Source organism: Pinus tabuliformis, chromosome 7 (genome assembly GCF_031772625.1).
Source record: "Pinus tabuliformis cultivar Carrire ecotype Pingquan chromosome 7, CPIR1, whole genome shotgun sequence".
NCBI classification, from domain to species: Eukaryota; Viridiplantae; Streptophyta; class Pinopsida; order Pinales; family Pinaceae; genus Pinus; species Pinus tabuliformis.
In genome coordinates this window covers 1,364,305,899-1,364,318,604 of record NC_142293.1, presented here as the reverse complement: position 1 = coordinate 1,364,318,604, position 12,706 = coordinate 1,364,305,899, and the positions used below count along the sequence as shown (strand labels likewise).

The 12,706-nt window shown below is 37.5% G+C and overlaps 2 pseudogenes; one reads left to right on the top strand and one right to left on the bottom strand.

The window, feature by feature from the left end:
• Window positions 1-7,036: 7,036 nt before the first annotated feature.
• Window positions 7,037-8,839, top strand: LOC149252665 (uncharacterized; annotated as a pseudogene).
• Window position 8,840: 1 nt separating this feature from the next.
• On the bottom strand, window positions 8,841-11,734 carry LOC149252664 (putative N(6)-adenosine-methyltransferase MT-A70-like pseudogene; annotated as a pseudogene).
• Window positions 11,735-12,706: the final 972 nt, after the last annotated feature.

The following is a 12,706-nucleotide window of genomic DNA, read 5'->3' as shown; positions in this document are numbered from 1 at the left end:
ATTTGGTATCAGAGGTTTGGATTCTAGGGTTTCGCTGCTCCAAACAGGTCATCATAGCATTTTCTCTATAAAAAAATTTATGCGACATTTTAGACACTAAAAAACAAACCCATTTGAGCCTAAATTGTGATGATCCTCGAGTCTGAATTTCAGATCTTGTCTCGCTATATTTTTGGAGATATGATCTAAGGAAGTTAGGGTTTTTGCAGGCTCTCGAATTACATCCCAAATAGGTGACCTTTGGAAAATCATCATAACTTTCTCTCTAAGTATCATATTGAAATTTCGTAAGAATTTATAGAAAGAGGATGGACTATAGTTTTTTGTGCATCATTTTCAGGTCTGAAGGTTGAAACTGTGACACGTGGAACTTTGTACAAGTTCGCTCTACTCAAAAAGTGTATAATCAGGTCATTATGGGAGATTGGGTATAACTCTTTATTGGAGAATCCAATTTTGGTCAGACTGGTGGTCTTGGAAAGAGGACTTAGAGGGCTACCATAATTCGCAATTTTAGACTTTGGAGATCTGAAATTTTAGAGATACATAAGATTCAATATCAAGATCCTACAAAGTGAAAAAATGTGTGTAGTTTTTTTAAATTTTTTTATAAGTTTGATTTGAAAAATTAGTTTGAAGGAATTCAAAGGGCATAGTGAAGCATAATTATCATTAATTGATGCCTCGAAGAAAGAAAATGGAAACACCTAGTAAGTAACCTGAAATATCTAGCATGAATCATGAAGAATAGGAAGAAATGCAACATGATATATCAAAATTACGAGACCAAGTGCAACAAAATTCACTCTCACAAAAAGTAACAGAAGCTAAGAACATGGTTTAAAGAAAGGCGTGGAAGCTAAGATGGATGGCATGGAAGATAAGATGGATGGTGTAAAGAAAGCAATGGAAGCTAAGATGAATGACGTGGAAGCTAAGATGGATGGTTTGGAAGCTAAGATGAATGACGTGGAACCTAAGATGGAAGGTAAAATGGATGATTTGAAGATAAATTTAACAAAGTTGCTACAAGAAATGTTTACTAACGGTGAAAGGGTAGTAAAGGAAACTCATGATGAGAACAAAAGAAATGTTAATCATGATTTCATAGACTCTAGCATTGGATTGAAGACCCACCATATTCCAAAGATCGATATGAGGAACTTTGATGGCAAGGATCCCGTAACATGGATACTACAAATGGAGCAATATTTCGATCTTCATAATGTGAAAAACACACAAAAGGTACGCATTGAAACTTTATATTTGGAACCAAATCAGTTTGTATGGTATTGATGGCTTTTCTCTCGTAAAAAGATTGTCACTTGGGAAATTTTTACGGAAGAAACGATAACACATTTATGAGGATACAAAAAGAAACACCTTTTTTAGCCAATTGATAAATCTCAAACAAAACGGTTCAATGATGGAGCACATTGAGGAATTCCAAAAATTGAATATAAGGGTAAAAGATATTCTAGAGGAGCATAGGATTGATGTGTTAATAGGGACTTTAAAGGATAACATCCAACATGAGGTTTGCCTTTGGGAGCCTGATTCATTGGAGAGGGCATTCAGGTTGGCAAGAAAATGGAAAGAAAAATTATGGCAACCAGGAAGCCTACCACTGAAAACTATAAATATGGAAGTGTTGTTGCCCCTAGCCTTCCACAACCTACAAGGTTGACACCACAACAATTGGAAGAAAAAAGAAAAATGGCTTTGTTACAGTTGTGATAGCAAATACACTAAATGTCATAAGTGTGCTGAGAAGAAATTATTTTACATAGATTGTGAAGAGGAGGAAGAAAAGGAACAAGAAACGTCAAAAGAAGAGGATATACACTAGTAACAAACCCTAGAGAAAGAAGAAATGAATCCAACCATATCTTGTAATGCATTGGCTGGAATTACCACTCCTCAAACTATCAAGATAGAAGGACATATCAAGAAGAAATAGGTAATAGTGTTAATTGATTCGTGTAGTACCCATAATTTTATTCATTGTAAGATAGCCCAGGAATTGAATTGCTTCCTATATCCAGCACCAGAGTGTCAAGTGATGGTTGCAAGTGGAGGAACCATAAATTTCTTTGGAAAGTGCCATAATATCAAGCTATCCATGGTAGAAATGTATTGAATAGCCCAATGCTTCCATTCCAATGGATGGTGCTGATGTTGTACTAGGAGTCAAATGGCTACAATCTTTGGGTACAAAAGCTTTTAATTTTCAATAAATTTTCATGAAATTTTGTTCGGAAGGAAAGGAAGTTGAATTAAGGGGTATCACAGGGAAACCGGGAAACATAATCAACTCTAACACAATGAAAAAACTTCTAAATAAGGAACAGTGAGGCGTAATTGCACAACTATGTTTGCTAGAGGTTCCCACATCGAAATCATCTATTTCTCCATATCTCCAAAAAGTCTTGGACAATCATTCCAAGGTATTTGAGACTCCCAAAGCCCTCCCACCTATTCATGATCATGATCATGCTATTCATTTGATTCCAGAAAGTGTTCATCAAAACATCAGGTCTTACAGATATCCCTATGCCCAAAAGAGTGAAATTAAATGTATGGTTGTAGAAATGCTAGAGGCTGGTATAATTCAACCTAGTCAAAGTTCTTTCTCGACTCCAATAGTATTGGTGCACAAGAAGGATGGATCATGGGTCATGTGTCTGGATTATAGGGAGCTCAACAAGATCACTATTAAAGATAAATTTCCCATTCTTGTCATTGATGAATTGCATGGATCAATTTACTACACCAAGTTGGATCTTCATTCAAGATATCGCAAATTAGAATGAAGACTGAAGACATTCCAAAAACAGCATATAGAACTCATGAGGGTCATTATGAATTTTTGGTCGTGCCTTTTGGCCTTACCAATGCACCTTCTACATTTTAAGTTTTGATGAATTCCATTTTCAAAACCTTCCTTAGAAAATTTGTGTTAGTATTTTTTGATGATATACTAATCTACAACAAGTCTTGGAAGGATCATGTTCAACATGTTGACAGGGTGCTCAAGCTATTGGAGGAAAAACAATTATATGAAAAAATCTCCAAATTTTTATTTGGAGTACAAGAGGTGGAATATCTGGGTCATATTGTATCTCATGAAGGTGTTAAGGTAGACCCTAGAAAAATTAAAGCCATTAAGGAATGGAAAATCCCCACATCCATAAAGCATCTGCAAGGATTTCTTGGGTTGACAGGGTATTATCACAAGTTTGTTAAGAATTATGGGATAATAGAAACACCTGTAACAACATTATTGAAGAAAGATGCATTTTCATGGACTCCAGAAGCAACAAAGAACTTTGAACATCTTAAAGAGGAAATGTGCTAAGCACCGATCGTAGCTATGTCGGACTTCACAAAAACCTTTATTATGGAATGTGATGCCTCATGAAATGGAATTGGTGCTATTTTAATGCAAGAAGAAAGACCTATTGCTTTCGAAAGTCATCCAATCAAAGGAAAGTATTTACACAAAGCTATTTATGAGAAGGAAATGTTGGCAATACTACATGCACTTAAGAAATGGTGACCCTACCTAATGGAAAGCCACTTCAAGGTAAAAACATATTACAATAGCCTTAAATACCTTTTAGAACAAAGATTATCTTCTGAAGAGAAGAAAAAATGGGTTACAAAGATGTTGGGTTATGACTTTGAAATCATCTACAAAAAAGGGAAGCAAAATGTTTTGGCAGTTGCACTCTCAAGAAAGGATGAGGATGTGGAAGAATTGCTTTACGCTATTTCTATTATCCAACCAGATTGGATAAATGAAGAAAGGGATGAATGGAATAATGATGAAGAAGTGTGGGAACTCATTCAAAAGTTACAACAAGATCCCAGTACATTTGATACATTTAGCTAGAAAAATGATTCGTTATGGTACAAAGATCGCTTATACCTATGTAAGAATTCCCAACTCAAACAAAAGATTCTTATGGAATTCCACACTTCTCCCATAGGAGGGCACTCTGGATTTTTAAAAACTTACCACAGGGTTAAGAAGGATTTTTTTTGGGATGGCCTTAAATCATATATTCAAAAGTTTGTGGCAGAAATTTTTGTTTGCCACAAAATAAAGTTGAAACAATTAAGACCCCAGGTCTATTACAACCTTTATCCATTCCAAGCCAACGTTGGGAGGAGGTTTCAATGGATTTTATCACAGTTTTACCCAAGTCCGAAAGGAAAGAGTGTCATCATGGTGGTAGTTTACAGACTTACCAAGTATGCACACTTTTGTGCATTATCTCATCCATTTAAAGCCATTACAGTTTCTATTGCATTTATGGAAACAATTCAAAAGCTACATGGAAACCCAAAGATTATTGTAAGCGACAAAGATCCCATTTTCACTGGAAATTTTTGGACATAATTATTTTCTTGTCTCGGTACTCAGTTAGCTCATAGCTCATCTTATCATCCTCAATCTGATGGGCAAACAGAGATAGTTAACAAATGTTTGGAAGGATATCTTCATTGCTTTGTCTTTGATAAACAGACACAATGGGTTGAATGGTTGCCTCTAGTTGAATGGTGGTATAACACTTCCTTCCATACGTCAGCAAAAATGACCGCATTTATGGCACTTTATGGATATCATCCACCATCCATCACATCATATTTAAGAGAAAATTCTAAGGTTCAAGCAGTGGAAGATCACATCGAGCATCAACAACAATTTCTCCAACTCTTAAAGGATAACCTCACATCGGCGCAGAATAGAATGAAATAACAGGTAGATCAACATCATAGCGAAAGAAGTTTTGATGTAGGTGACTGGGTATTCCTATAGCCACAACCATATAAACAAATGGCCCTCAATAAAGCTAAGAAGGATAATAAATTATCACCAAAGTATTATGGTCCATACAAGGTGTTGCAAAAGATTGGTACTATGGCATACAAATTGGAGTTTCCTGCAGCTTCCCGAGTGCACCCAATTTTCCATGTTTCATGTTTAAAGAAGGTTATAGGTGACAAGCTCCCAGTTCAAACAATATTGCCAAAACTTGAGGAAGAAGGAAAAATCATATTGGAACCTGAAGCAGTCACAGAAACAAGAACTTGACAGCTACGAAATTGATCAATTTCAGAGTATCTCATAAAGTGGAAGGACTTACCCTCTGAAGATTCCACATGGGAAGATAGGAATTTTATATAGAAGCATCCAGAACTACTCAAGCATTGAGGACAACACTTTTTTGAAGGAGAGTGGCATGTTAGATCCCTATAATACTAGTGATTCCCCCATTACTATTGTCATTGTAGCCCTTATTGTTATTATTGTGCCCCTATTGTCCCCATATTGTTATTAGTGTGCCCATAAAAGCCCACTATTGTTATTGTTGTGCCCTTATATTATTATTGTTATGTCGGCTTTGATTATATTGTGACCCCTTATACTCCTATATATGGAAATTAGGATTAGTCATTTGTATCATCCAAGAATTTTTCATTTGTGTAATGTAAAGGAGGTTACCCCCTCGAAGAGGCTGATTTTGAAGTCGTTGATATATCTTTTCTATCTTTTTGTGAAGATAGTTCATAACAAGATTGGAGTTTAGATACATTTCTTGGTGTTGTCAATTCCATAATATATGTTACCATCTCTAGGTCAACTACTACACCCTCCTTTGAGAGTATATATCCTAAGTATTGAATTTGGGACTAAAATAACCCACACTTGTTGAACTTTTCATAAAGTTTGTGCTTCCTAACAATTATAATACTACAACTAGATGCTCTGTATTCTCCTCTTTGGTATTTGAATATACCAATATGTCATCAAAAAACACCAATACAAACCTTTCTAGGTATAGACTCAATACATTGTCCATCAACAACATAAAGGTAGTAAGTGCATTAGTAAGCCCAAAGGGCACAACCACAAATTCATAATGCCCATACCTCACCCTAAATGTTGTCTTGTAATTTTCCTTGTCCTTAATGCACACCTAGTGATAACCAAACCTTGGATCAATCTTTTTTCTCCCTATAATTGATTAAACAAATCATGAATCTGTGACAAGGGATATCAATTATTTATGGTGGCTTTATTAAGTTACTTGTATTAGATACACTGTCTAAGTGTGCAATCCTTTTTCTTCACAAATAAGACTGGTGCTCCCCAATGTGACACACTCAACCTAACATAGCCTTTGTCTAGCATTCCCTTAAGTTGTAACTTCATATCTATCAATTTTGGAGTTCTCATTAGATAAGGAGCTTTGGATGTTGGCATTGTTCTAGGAATTAATTCTATGGATACATCAACTTCCATGTTTGGAGGTAGTCTTGGGATTTCCTCAGGAAAATCATCCTCGAACAGGATGTGCCAATAAATCCTTGCTATTGTTTCTTTTAGAATTATTGGTTATTTTCATAGCAAACAAATTTCACCCCCTCTAGAAACTCAGCCTGCATTGTTGTGGCTATCCTTAATGATATGCGATTCAACTTCCCTTGTAGTATTGTTCTTTTACGACCCTCATTAAGGAAATTGATCAAATTTTCTAAGAATTCAACATTCTTCCTATGATAAGCCAAGCAATCGATCCTGGGCAATGCATCATATGCATCCAGCAATAATAAAATTAAAATTGGTGGTTATATACATGCCTCTCAGCATAAATGGGCACGATTCTACCATGTTCTCCACTCTCCTTTTCATCCCTTTAGCTAGTTGGACTAACCGAGAGTCAATGTGCACTTCATTTTTCAATGTGCATTTTTCAACAACTTATGGATAGATATAACTAAAATTTGAACCAAGGTCAATTAAAATAAATATATTCTGATTAAAAATTATACATTCCATTTCAATGATAAATTCCTTGTGGTCATCTTGTTGACTTTCCACAATAACATAAATTTTGGGCACGTCCTTGTTGTGAATATAATTCATAAAAATTAAATAAATAAATATAAATATAAATATTAAATAATCAAATATTAATTAGGTTAGATAGTCATTAAGTTAGGTGAAAAGGCATGTCTAAAATACATGCCCATTCACGAAAGATCACCTGCTAAGGTATAAAAGCAGGGCCTCATTGTAACATTAAAATCATCTTATATCATCTTATACAATTTTATACATATTAATACATTATTATTTAAAATACCTGTGTGTATTTTAACAAATAAATCTAGAAGCTATCGGTTTTCTTGCTTCAGCCATAGTTTTTATGCTTCAGTGTTATCAGAGACGTGGCACGCGATATAATCATGCAGGCCTTTAAACTTAGTTCGCTGCACAATGTGCCATTACGTTCACATCTTGATTACGTTGAACAGTTTAGTATTCAAGAAGCATTACAGCGTTTAGAAAAATCATTTGTAGAAGTTAAAGAATTTCCGAAAAGAAATCAATAATAAGAAAGATGAAAGAAATGACGGGGATACTAATTCTGTTTATGAAGATCAATATGAAGCTTCGAAGGTCGATGCAGATAACGAAGTTAGAGAGAGTGATAATGAATATTCTAAAGTTACGATGAACCTGGAAATGGAGGGTGAGCAGTTCACTAAAGAAAACCAAGATGATGAAGTGTCCAGCACGATGACAGAAGAATTCAACTCTTCTGTGGTGAGTGTTTCAAAGAATGGAAGGCAGCCGAGGTAGGAGGAAGCTCCACTCAATGTTTGGGCTTCGACTAAATCCATGGAAAAGAACACGTGTGTGCCGGAGAGAATGGCGAGAGTAATGAGCTTGGTGTTCGTAGCTGGGGGAGAGTTTGATGCATTTGAGGATCTGAGAAGTTATTTAATGTTGATGGAGCAAGCTGCGAAGCTGCCTTTGTCACAGTACAAGGGCGTGGTTCCGCAGCCCAACGGTCAATGGGGTGTGCAGATTTACGAGAAACACTAGCGCGTCTGGTTGGGAACTTTCAACAAGGAAGAGGACGCCGCCAGGGCCTATGATCGTGTGAATCTCAGATTCTGGGGTTGAGACGCCATTACTAACTTCAGTCCGGTGTGAGACAGTGAACCGGAGGCCTGATTCATGAGGGAGCACAAGAAAGCAGAAATTGGCGTCATGCTCCAAAAGCATACTTACGACGAAGAATTTAATCATCATAGCAAGAGGATCATGATGACGACAACTTGGAACAATGCTAAGATGGCAGTGCAGGGTGAGTTTGACGGTCTGAGAAATCATGCCTATCAAGAAAACCAGGCAGCCATGGACGAAAACACCAATTCCGTCTCCTCCATGCGGGGTCTTGCTCGTGAACACCTTTTCGACAAGGCCGTCATGCCCAACGATGTGGGAAAACTAAATCGCCTGGTGATTCCCAAGCAGCACGCTGAGAAATATTTCCCCCTCGACGTCAATTCCAGTGAGAAAGGATTGGTCTTGAATTTCGAAGACAAAATGGGTAGAGTCTAGCGATTCCGCTACTTATATTGGAGCAGCAGCCAGAGCTACGTGCTGACCAAAGGGTGGAGTCGATTTGTGAAGGACAAGAAACTAGAAGCCGACAACATTGTGTCATTTTACATAGGATCAACTCAGCCTCACCAACTCTACATCAATTGGAGATGCAGGTCGGTTGTTTAGCCCTGGCTCGGAGTAGATTCCCTCCCATACCAATGCAAGGGAGCACGGATGTATCCTGTGAAGGGATCTTCTTCCCTAAATCCTTTCAATTCTGGAACCCATGCCGCCATTGTTTACAATGCCCAATGGATGCCCATATTCTGCCCAGTTAAGCAATTTGATTCCAATTCCAACTCCCTCAACAAAGTTGGTCAAGTGGATACCCTTTGGTCTCATGGCCCTAGAGTTCTTCCTTTCTACTAAAACAGTTGTTTGCTTCTACAATTGCCTCTCCATCAGACACAGGAGCAGGTCTTGTAGGAGAAGGAGGATGCACCTCCACATCTGGATAGGCAGCTTTGAACCTTGCTCTCAATTCTTCATCAACAAATATCACACCATTTAATTAGTTACCAAGTGATATCCACCTTGCATGAGTGTTATGCGCCCGTGCAAACAGTTCAAGTTTTCGTGTACGAGGACTTATCCTTTCTAGCATCACATAAATTTCATCTGGTTTTCGGCTTGTCGCTCGAAGTTAAAAAAAAATGACATTTGTGTCAATGTTACGGTTCACTTCTAGATCACCCTTAATACTAACAAGACAATGTTCTTTACTGTGATTCAACCAGTGGCCTATTCTCCCTGTTCTAATAATTCACTGAAGCTTATTAGTCTTCACCCATATAAGCTCTTCAATGCGATGATAACCCCATAGTTCCAGACATTCTCGTCCAGTAACCTAATGGAAAATGAGACCATCAGTCCGAAGAGTTGGCACATTCAAATTCCTCATCTCATCATCAACCATTGTTCCATATGGCAATTCCATGTGAATATCCTAGTGTGGGTCTGCCATAATAACACCAAACTGACCCAAAATATCCATTTTGAAATTGCGTATATCACAATTGATCCATTGTGGCTCCCCAAGCTCAATTTCTGAGCAATATTCTGCACGTAAAGGTTTTGGTGGTGGAAGGCCAACCATCCCTGGCATAGGTAGATCAGGAGTTGGATCCAGCTCATAGTGCACATATTTGCATGTCTTCAAATGCCGGCAAGTGTCCAGAAAAGTACAATCACCCAGGCTAATATCAGTATGTAAAGCAATTATTCGCCTGAAGTGAACCTTCTCACATGCAATATAGGAGCATCTTTGACGTCGGCAATCTTCTTTTGTTAAAGCTTTACAATACTCTTTCAACTGGGTACCTCCTTTTGTTTTAAACTTTGCAGCAAGAGCAGTTTCTCTTGCAGTAGGACGATGAATTAGATCATAAAGTTCTTCACTTGTCTTGGATTTCTGCAACTCGCTAAATGATTTTTTCTTAAGCAATGCTTCAATATCTTTGATGTCATCTTCCTCTGTCCTTGGTTTGGAAGATAGAGGAGGTGGAACTAGACCAGGAGATGGTCCTATTGGTGGCCTTTGCATAGCAGGATGACCATTAAATCCCATCCCCTGTCCAGGAACACCACCAGGTCCAGGCATTCCCATAAAACCCATGGGTCTATGGACAGCTCTCGGGCCCATCATTTGTGGAGGTTTGCTTCCTGGAAACATTGGAGGTCCTGCCAATGGCATGCGATGAACACCTTGCGGATGAGGTCCACTGGATCCAGCCCACATATCTGGCCTCGGAATGCTGGAGTTCATACCAGCTGGGGCTCTACTTAAATCCATTCCACCAGCAGTTCCCATTATTGGAACAGCACCCGTTCCATTTAAACTATTTGTATTTTTAGTATTTAGTTGCTGTGCTGTTTCAGGAAGCACCTTTGCCAATTGGGTTCGGTCAATATTCAGTACCATTATCCTATTTTTACCACTCATTGCATATTCTTCCAAGTCTACACCTGCATTTTCATCTGCAAAAGCATAAAAACTATGGCTGAAGCAAGAAAATTGATAGCTTGTAGATTTAATTGTTAAAATACACATAGGTATTTTAAATAATAATTTATTAATATGTATAAAATTGTATAAGATGATATAAGACGATTTTAATGTTACAATGAGGCCTTGCTTTTATACCTCAATAGGTGACCTTTCATGAATGGGCATGTCTTTTAGACATGCCTTTTCACCTAACTTAATGACTATTTAACCCAATTAATATTTAATTATTTAATATTTATATTTATATTTATTTATTTAAAATTATGAATTATATTCATAACACAACCCCTTCCTTTAGAAGCTTTGTCCTCAAAGCTTTAACACTGGGGGTTTTCTTCACTTAGTGTATGTCGTCTCGATGTCTATAATCTGACCATCTTCTCGTCTTATAGGTCATCAATAATATTTCCTTATATATATATATATATATATATATATATGTTTTGTAAATTTAATTAATTAGCATATATTAATTAATTAAATTACCATTATATAATATGGTTGTTATATATCTATATATATATATTAATAATATATAACTATAAACTATATATTATATAGTTTTAATTGAACTAAATTAACACCGTTTAAATTGATTTTTACGCAAATGATAACGTCGTGATGGTTCGACGCTGACCTGTCTTGGTCACAACTGTTGACCACCGCGTTTCACCACCGATTGGATTGATAATCTGCCAGTTCACTCGACGACCTAGTGTGTGCTCTTCTGCGGAGGGCAAGGTAGGGTTGATGAATTGATGAAGTGGTTTGATAGTAGTACTTCTGTTGCCTGATGAAAGGGATTTATGGACCTTGTGATACAGGTCCATGGTTGGTGATCCATCGAGATTAACATCGTGAAAGTTGTCTCTCTCCATTTTTTTGGTGGTTGGAGAAGAGAAGCAGAAAGGAAGCACTCTAGGGCCATGAGACCAAAGGGTATCCACTTGACCAACTTTGTTGAGGAGGGAGTTGGAATTGGAATCAAATTGCTTAACTGGGCAGAATATGGGCATCCATTGGGCATTGTAAACAACGGTAGTGTCCTCTTCCTTGTTGAAATTTCCCAACTAGACGCACTGGTGTTTCTCATAAATCTGTGCACCCCATCGACCGTTGGGTTGCGAAACCATGCCCTCGTACTGCGACAAAGGCAGCTTCGCAGCTTGCTCCATCAACATTGAATACCTTCTCATATCCTCAAATGTGTCAAACTCTCCCCCAACTCCGGACACCAAGCTCGTTACGCTCGCCATTCTCTCCAGCACGTGAGTGTTCTTTTCTATGGATTTAGACGAAGCCCAAACATTGAGTGGAGTTGCCTCCTACTTCGGCTACCTTCCATTCTCTGAAACACTCACCATAGAAGAGTTGAATTCTTCCGTCATCACGCTGCTTCAGGTGAAGACTAATCAACTCTTGAACATATTTTCCCTAGTCTACCATGTGTTGCACATTACAATAGGTTGAGGAAAGACAAACTTTTCCATGTCAATCAACAGGTTGGATTCTTATTTCTCGTTCCCATCAACCTTTCCCTCTCCTCAATGGTACATGGGTTTCACATGGTCTTAGATGAACTTCCTTTTTTTGTTATATGTTGGGGATAATCCCATCTCCCTCAGATGTTAATATGGTCCCTTTTCCCTTTGTGTACCATACATGCCACCCCAAGGTCCATGACCCTGAGGTACAAAGATGATGTCTTACTGATGTCTCTCACCCCACCCTGAATACTAACACACTCTTCATATGTTAGCCTACCCCACTTAGCTGTAGTAAGACGAACATTCTCCCATCTATTAACATGATTTGCTCTATCTCTTGGTTTTGTTCCTCGAGGCAGATATCTCTCCTAGTGTGTGTGTGTATATATGTATATATGTGTGTGTGTGTTGAAAATGGCAACAAGAAATGCTAAAAATAGAATTTCTATAAATAGTATTTCGGGATAGATTCCAATTTTAGTTAGTCCTTGAACTAAAAATGAGAAGTAAAATTCGAATTTGATCTTAGCAGTGGTTTGTAAAACAATTAATTAATTCATCTTGAGTTAATTAGTTGTAGAAAATCAAACATAAGTCTATGTGAAGACATGCAACAATTTCTCCATTGATTGAGGAAGTTATCCCTTGATTAAAGGAGATTAGGATGAGTTGTACTTTAATTTGTAATTAGTTAGCTCAGTTAACTGAGTTAAGTCTAGTTAGATTAGTTCAAATAGTTTG